Source organism: Nansenia antarctica, assembly GCF_963989245.1.
Source record: "Nansenia antarctica genome assembly, chromosome: 19".
In the NCBI taxonomy this organism is placed as follows: domain Eukaryota; kingdom Metazoa; phylum Chordata; class Actinopteri; order Argentiniformes; family Microstomatidae; genus Nansenia; species Nansenia antarctica.
Window position 1 is genome coordinate 18,114,426 of NC_137692.1, and position 7,133 is coordinate 18,121,558.

Sequence of the window (7,133 nt, forward strand, 5' to 3'; positions counted from 1 at the left end):
TCTCGCTCTGTCTGTCTCTCTCTCTCTCTGTCTCTGTCTCTCTCTCTCTGTCTCTCTCTCTTTCTGTCTCTCTCTGTCTCTCTGTCTCTCTCTCTCTCTGTCTCTCTCTCTGTCTCTCTCTGTCCGTCTCTCTCTCTCTCTCTCTCACTCTCTCTGTCTCTCTCACTCCCTCTCTCTGTCTCTCTCCCTCTCTCTCTCTCTCTCTCTCTGTCTCTCTGTCTCTCTCTCTCTGTCTCACTCTCTGTCTCTCTCTCTCTCTCTCTGTCTCTCTCTCTGTCTCTCTCTGTCTGTCTCTCTCTCTCTGTCTCTCTCTCTCTGTCTCTCTGTCTTTCTCTCTGTCTCTCTGTGTCTCTCTCTCTCTGTCTCTCTGTGTCTCTCTGTCTCTCTCTCTGTTTCTCTCTCTCACTCTCTCCCTCCCTCTCAATTCAATTCAATTCAATTCAATTCAACAGGCTTTATTGGCATGACGTTTTACAAGTGTTGCCAAAGCACAATCACAGATATGACGAACAACAACATAACAACATAATATCAATGACATGAAAAAATAAATAAAAATAATATAAATAAAATAAAGCAGGTGGTGCAGAGAATAAAACATGGCATACTGTATGTATGTCCTACTGGTTGTCCCTTTTCTTGTGACAGGAATTGACATATTTTGCAGCCAAAACTGCACATTCTTTCTGTTCCCCCAGAAGGGCTGGTAATCTTTCCCTTTCTGTCATAGTTCGGAATTCTGGGAAATTAGTTTCAAATTTTGGGAAGAACTCCTCTCTAATATTTGTGTAGTTTTTACATTGTGTTAAAAAGTGTAACTCTGTCTCTATAGCTCCGTCATCACAGTGACAGCACAGCCTCTCCTCTCTGGGCAGCCAGGTTTGTCTGTGTCTGCCCTTCTCTATTGCCAGACTATGATCGCTCAGTCTGTACATTGTCAAAGTCTTTCTCAGGTTTTTATCAGTTACTGTGGTTAGGTAGTCTGCCACAGTATACTGTCTGTTTAGAGCCAAATATGTTTCTAGTTTGTGTTGTGATTGTGTGAGTTCGTTCCAATATGTGATGTATTTATCTTTTTCTTTAGTTATAATTTGGTTAGGTCTAATCTTCTGAGTGATAGTGTAGCTGCACTGAGGCTGTCTGGGGTTTGTGATGTCAGAAGGTGAGAGGTCAGCTAGTTTCAGAACCAGCTGACTGAGGGGGCTCTTTTGGATGTTCAACTCTTGGCAGGCAAGGGCTTTATAATGGTAACAGGCAGGGTCACTCTTTTTAATATGGCTCCAGAATTTAATAGATCTTTTCTGTATATTTAGCAGTAAAGGATATTGGCCTAATTCAGCCCTGCATGCAGAGTTTGGGCATTTTCTTTGTACCCTGATAATAGTTTTGCAGAACTCTGCATGCAGGATCTCAACTGGGTTTTTGTCCCATTTTGCCCAATCACTTTGTAATAAGGGACCCCATACCTCACTGCCATACAATGCAATTGATTCTATAACTGATTTAAATATTTTGAGCCATGTCCTAATTGGAATTTGGATTTGAATTGAACGCTTGATGGCATAAAAAGCCCTTTTTGCCTTGTCTTTGAGTTCCTTCACAGCTGCACAGAAATTCCCAGTGGAAGTAATTTGTAAACCTAGGTATGTATAGGTATTTGTCCGTTCTATTTGGGTCCCACCTATTTTGAACACTGGTTGATTCTTCTGTAACCGTGATCGCTTTTGGAAGGTCATAATTTTGGTCTTCTTCATATTTACTGTCAGGGCCCAAGTCTGACAGTACTGATGAAGAATGTTCAGGCTTTGCTGAAGACCTTCTTTAGTTGGGGACAGTATGACTAGGTCGTCTGCATAAAAGAGACATTTAATGTCTGTGTCAGTAAGGGTGAGACCAGGTGCTGGTGATTGTTCTAATAACCGTGCCAGTTCATTAATATATATATTGAAGAGGGTGGGGCTGAGGTTACATCCTTGCTTCACCCCTCTCCCTTGCGGGAAGAAGTCTGTGTGTTTATCACCAATTTTAACAGCCAATTTATTATTTTCATATATTGATTTAATGACATCATATGACTTTCCCCCTATTCCACTTTCTATTAATTTAAAAAGTAAACCTTCATGCCAAACTGAGTCGAAAGCTTTCTGAAAATCGACAAAGCATGCATGAATTGTTCCTTTGTTTTGATTTGTGTATTTATCTATTAGTGTGTGTAGGGTGAAAATGTGGTCAGATGTTCTATAATTTGGGAGGAATCCAATTTGACTTTTGCACAAGACATTGTGCTCTGTGAGGAAATATATAATTCTTGAATTTAGAATGCTGCCAAATAACTTCCCTAGGTTACTACCTACACAGATACCTCTGTAGTTGTTTGGATCAAATTTGTCTCCATTCTTGAAAATGGGTGTAATCAGCCCCTCACTCCAGCTTTCAGGGAAATGACCCACACTCAGTACCAAGTTGAATACCTTTAGAATGGCCAATTTACATTTTCTATTGGTATATTTTATCATCTCGTTTAAGATGCCATCAGGCCCACATGCTTTTTTGTTCTGCAGAACCTTTAGTTTGTCTTCCAATTCTAATTCAGTGATTGGGAAATCCAGTGGGGTCTGATAGTCCTTAATAACTTTTTCAAAGGTTTTCAATTTATCTGAGATCTGCTCTTGGGCTTCATTCTTTGTAGGTTTTCTATAAAGATCCCCAAAATGTGTTTTCCATGTATCACCATTTTGAATTGATTGTTCATTTTTATGTTTCTTGGTAAATAAGTTCCAGTTTTCCCAGAATTTATTTGATCCCAGAGACTCTTCAATTAATTCTAGTTGGTTTTGTAAATATTGGTCTTTTTTTGTTCTCAGTGTTTTTTTATATTGCTTTAAAGTGTCACAGTAACTAAGGCGTAACTCCTGACTCTCTGGATTCCTGTGTTTTTGGTTGGAGATATTTCTTAGTGTCTTCCTAATGGATTTACAGTCTAAATCAAACCACCTTTCCCTGTTTGTTTTCTTTTGTTGTTTTGTTTTGCATTTTAAGTTTGAGGATGAGGCCAAATGATCAAATATGTGGTTAATGTGTGCCAGACAGCACTCTACACCTTCAGTATTCTGAGGGTAAGTCTGGGACAAGAAGGAGTCTAGAAGAGACTGTGTTGACTCACTGACCATAGCATTCTGGTACTGCTCCGGACTGTTTGGGGCCCATCTGTATTTCCTCTTTATGTTATACAGATTACAGGACTGAGAACATATATTACCTGTGTCTGCCCTTTTTAGATATAAAGTGATCTGGGAGTGATCTGATAGAGGTGATTGTTCTTTTACTGTGAAGGCTCTCAAAGAGTTTAGGTCTAAATCTGTTATAGCATAGTCAACGGTGCTGCTTCCAAGTCTTGAACAATACGTATACCGTCCAAAAGAATCCCCTCGCAGCCTTCCATTGACAATGTACAGGCCCAACGCTCTACAAATCTGCAGCACTTGTTTTCCACTCTTGTTTGTGATTTTATCATAGTTATTCCTGTTGGTAAGGTTAGGAAAAAGAAGGTTATCTCCAGTGATGTAACTGTCACCTTCAGTACTAGTAAAGTCTACCTCCTCACCAGTCCTAGAATTTAGATCTCCCATGATCAGCACAGATCCCTGGGCCTGGAAATGACTGATCTCTTCTTCTATGATGGAGAAAATCTCCTCACTGAAATATGGAGACTCTATTGGGGGATTATAAATTGCGCATAGAAAAATGCTTTTCTCGCTGGAAATTATATCTTTTTGTATTTTTAACCAAATGTGATTTTTCCCTTTCTTCTTTATTTCTATAGAGTCAGCTAGTTGTGACTTATACCAGATCAACATCCCCCCAGAGTCTCTGCCCTGGGTGACTCCATTTAGTTTAGTTGATGGGACTATAATCTCTCTATAGTTAGGAGGGCACCCAGTAGGGACATCTCCTTTGCACCAAGTCTCCTGCAAAATAACAATATCAACACCAGTAACCTTGTCTAAAAATTCAAGATTTCTGCTTTTTAAACCAAATAAATAAGAATTTAAACCCTGAATATTCCAAACTGATATGCTAAACGATTGTATCATTGACACTGTAACAAATTGACATTTTAAGTTGAGAAGAAAGAAGTAACAGTTTAGAACATGACATATTTACAATGTAACTTGGCATGTAGCCTAGATATGTTTTTTTTTTTTTTTTTTTTTTACTTCATGAACAAGCATTACCTGCTTAATGACCACTGCCGCTGGTTGTGGCCCATTAGATGAGAGCATAAAGTGCTCAGCATGTCCTGGATGGTTCTCAGTTCGCTGTGGGCGGGGCCTGCTGCTCCTCGGACCACATCAGCATAGGACAGTCCGCCTGGCTGCTGCTGCTGCTGCTGCTGCTGCTGTGGAGGTGGTGGTACGACATGTCTTGGAGGTGGTGAGGTCCTGGGTCTGGGTGCAGACTGGTTTTCATCCATACGACTGATGTTGTCCTGACGTCTGTGCTGTGGTGGTGGTTGTAGGTGCTGCTGCTTGGGCCTGTGTTGGAAGGCTCTCCTCGGCATGCTGTTGGCTGGTCTCTCTGTTGTTTGAGTGTTCGAGACTCCCATGTTGCTCCTCCTGTTGGGTGTTGATCGTCGATTTAGTGTGACATCTTTCAGTGTCTTGGTAAACAGTGGAACTGCTTCTTTGTGGAGGTGAACCGGGTCATAAAGATCGTCCACCGTTATATAGGGGTAGTGGGCAACGTGGACATTTGGCCACATTTCACAGTCTCTGGAGATGCTGACATTCACTTTTTGTATCATCTGTGGGTGGAAATCCTTCCTTGGTAACAGGGTGGACATCACTATCTTAGAGTTGGGGAAGGTGTGACATGCCTTCTCGGCGACAGCTCTAAGAGACAGGGCCACTCTCTCCTGTTGCGCTCTAAGGTCATTCGTACCTGTGTGGATTAGGATATGGCTTGGGGATCCAAGGCGAGTCTCAGATAGCATACCCATTGCTGCCTCTCTCTCTCAATCCCTCTCTCTGTCTCTCTCCCTCTCTCTCTCTCTGTCTCTCTCACTCCCTCTCTCTCTGTCTCTCTCTCACTCCCTCCCTCTCTGTCTCTCTCTCCCTCTCTCTCTCTCACTCCCTCCCTCTCTGTCTCTCTCTCCCCCACTCTCTCTCTCTCTCTCTGTCTCTCTCACTCTCTCTCTCTCTCTCTCTCTATCTCTCTCTCTGTCTCTCTCTCTATCTCTCTCTCTGTCTCTCTCTATCTCTCTCTCTCTCTGTCTCGAGATATGGAAAAAGGATAAAATAACAATATATGAGCAAAAATAGTTTAAAAAAGACAATGACAAAAGGGGCAGTAGAACAATAATTATGTTGGCTGTAAATTAGAGTAATGTAAAACTAACATTGTCAGTTGTATGTGTGTGTGCATGTGCGCAGTTCCCTCCTCCACTAATTCTAATTCCCTCCTCCCCCTCCCTCCCCCTCTCTCTCCCCCCTACTCCTCCCCCTCTCTCTCCACCCTCCCCCTCTCCTCCACTCTCTCTCTCCCCCACTCCTCCCCCTCCCTCTCTCTCTCCCCCACTCCTCTCCCTCTCTCCCCTACTCCTCCCCCTCTCTGTCTCCACCCTCCCCCTCTCTCTCTACCCTCCTCCCCCTCTCTCTCCCCCACTCCTCCCTCCCCCTCTCTCTCCCCCCCAGCGTACTCTGAGGACACGCCCCCAACCAACCGCTCCTTCCTGATTGGTCCACGAGACCCCGGAGGTCTCTACCAGGCGCAGGTACACACACACACACACACACACACACACACACACACATACACACACACACACACACACACACACATACATACACACACGCACACACACACACACACACACACACACACACACAGACAGACACACACACACATACATACACAGACAGACAGACAGACAGACAGACAGATAGACAGAAAGAGAGAGACAGACAGACAGACAGACAGACATACAGACATACAGATACACACACACACACACACACACACACAGACAGACAGACAGACCCATATCTTCCCATATTTTAGAGCCATAAAGACTGTTAACATCTTAACAGCTTGGTAATGTTTATCTGCAACTGTTGATGTTGTTAGCATTTTAGCATGTTAGCATGTTCCCAAGTTAGCAGTTACAGTAGCAGCTTAGACATGCTTCTATTTAACCATTTCTTAAGTGTGTGTAGATGTAAAATGACGTGTGTGTGTGTGTGCTTCCTCCTCCAGTCTTGGTATCTGGGGAACTAATCATCAACACACCCAGAGGGCTAAAAGAGGTCTCAAAGAGGGTTTGTGACTTTTGACGGTCGAAAGAGAAGAAGAAAGAATCGACGAACGAGAGAAGAAGTGAACCGTTACTACACAGCACGTGTGTGTGTGTGTGTGTGTGTGTGTGTCTGTGTGTGTGTCTGTGTGTCTGTGTGCGTGTGTATGTGTACGTGCCTTGAGAGACCTTGCGGACTAAGAGAGAGAGAGAGAGATGGAGGGATGAAACAGAAGAGAAGAGAGAAGAAGGGACGTTTTGCGACAAAATGATTTTTTCTGTGGAAAAAAAAGAAAGACTTGAAACTTTACACACCCCCAACCCCCTTCCTAGAATGAACCTCCGACACAAACACACGCACACACACACACACACACACACACACACAGAATGACCCCCCACCCTAGAATGCCCCCCTCTCTTTTTCTGTGCTAAGAGGTGCTGCTTTCTCATAATATGCAAAAACACACACACACACACACACACACACACACACATACATACACACATACTCTATACATTATATGCAAAATCTCCTTTTAGGAATATTTTCTGAATCGACCAGAAAAGAGAGAATTTCTCAGTGAAGTTCGCCTCAGGAGAAGACGTTCCATATCGGCAATTTGACAAAAGGAATAAGGTTCGACACACTTTCTAGGACAATTGAAATATCCCTCTTTTTTTGAAACAGAAAAAGGGGGGATGAGGAGGAGGGGTGAGGTCAATAGGCACACTGACCCCCCGCCCCCCTCTATCGTACGCCTCAAGGGAGGGAGAGAGAGAGAGAGATGGAGACGCTTTTTTGACAATCGTCTGTCGTATGTATTATGTATCGAAAGGA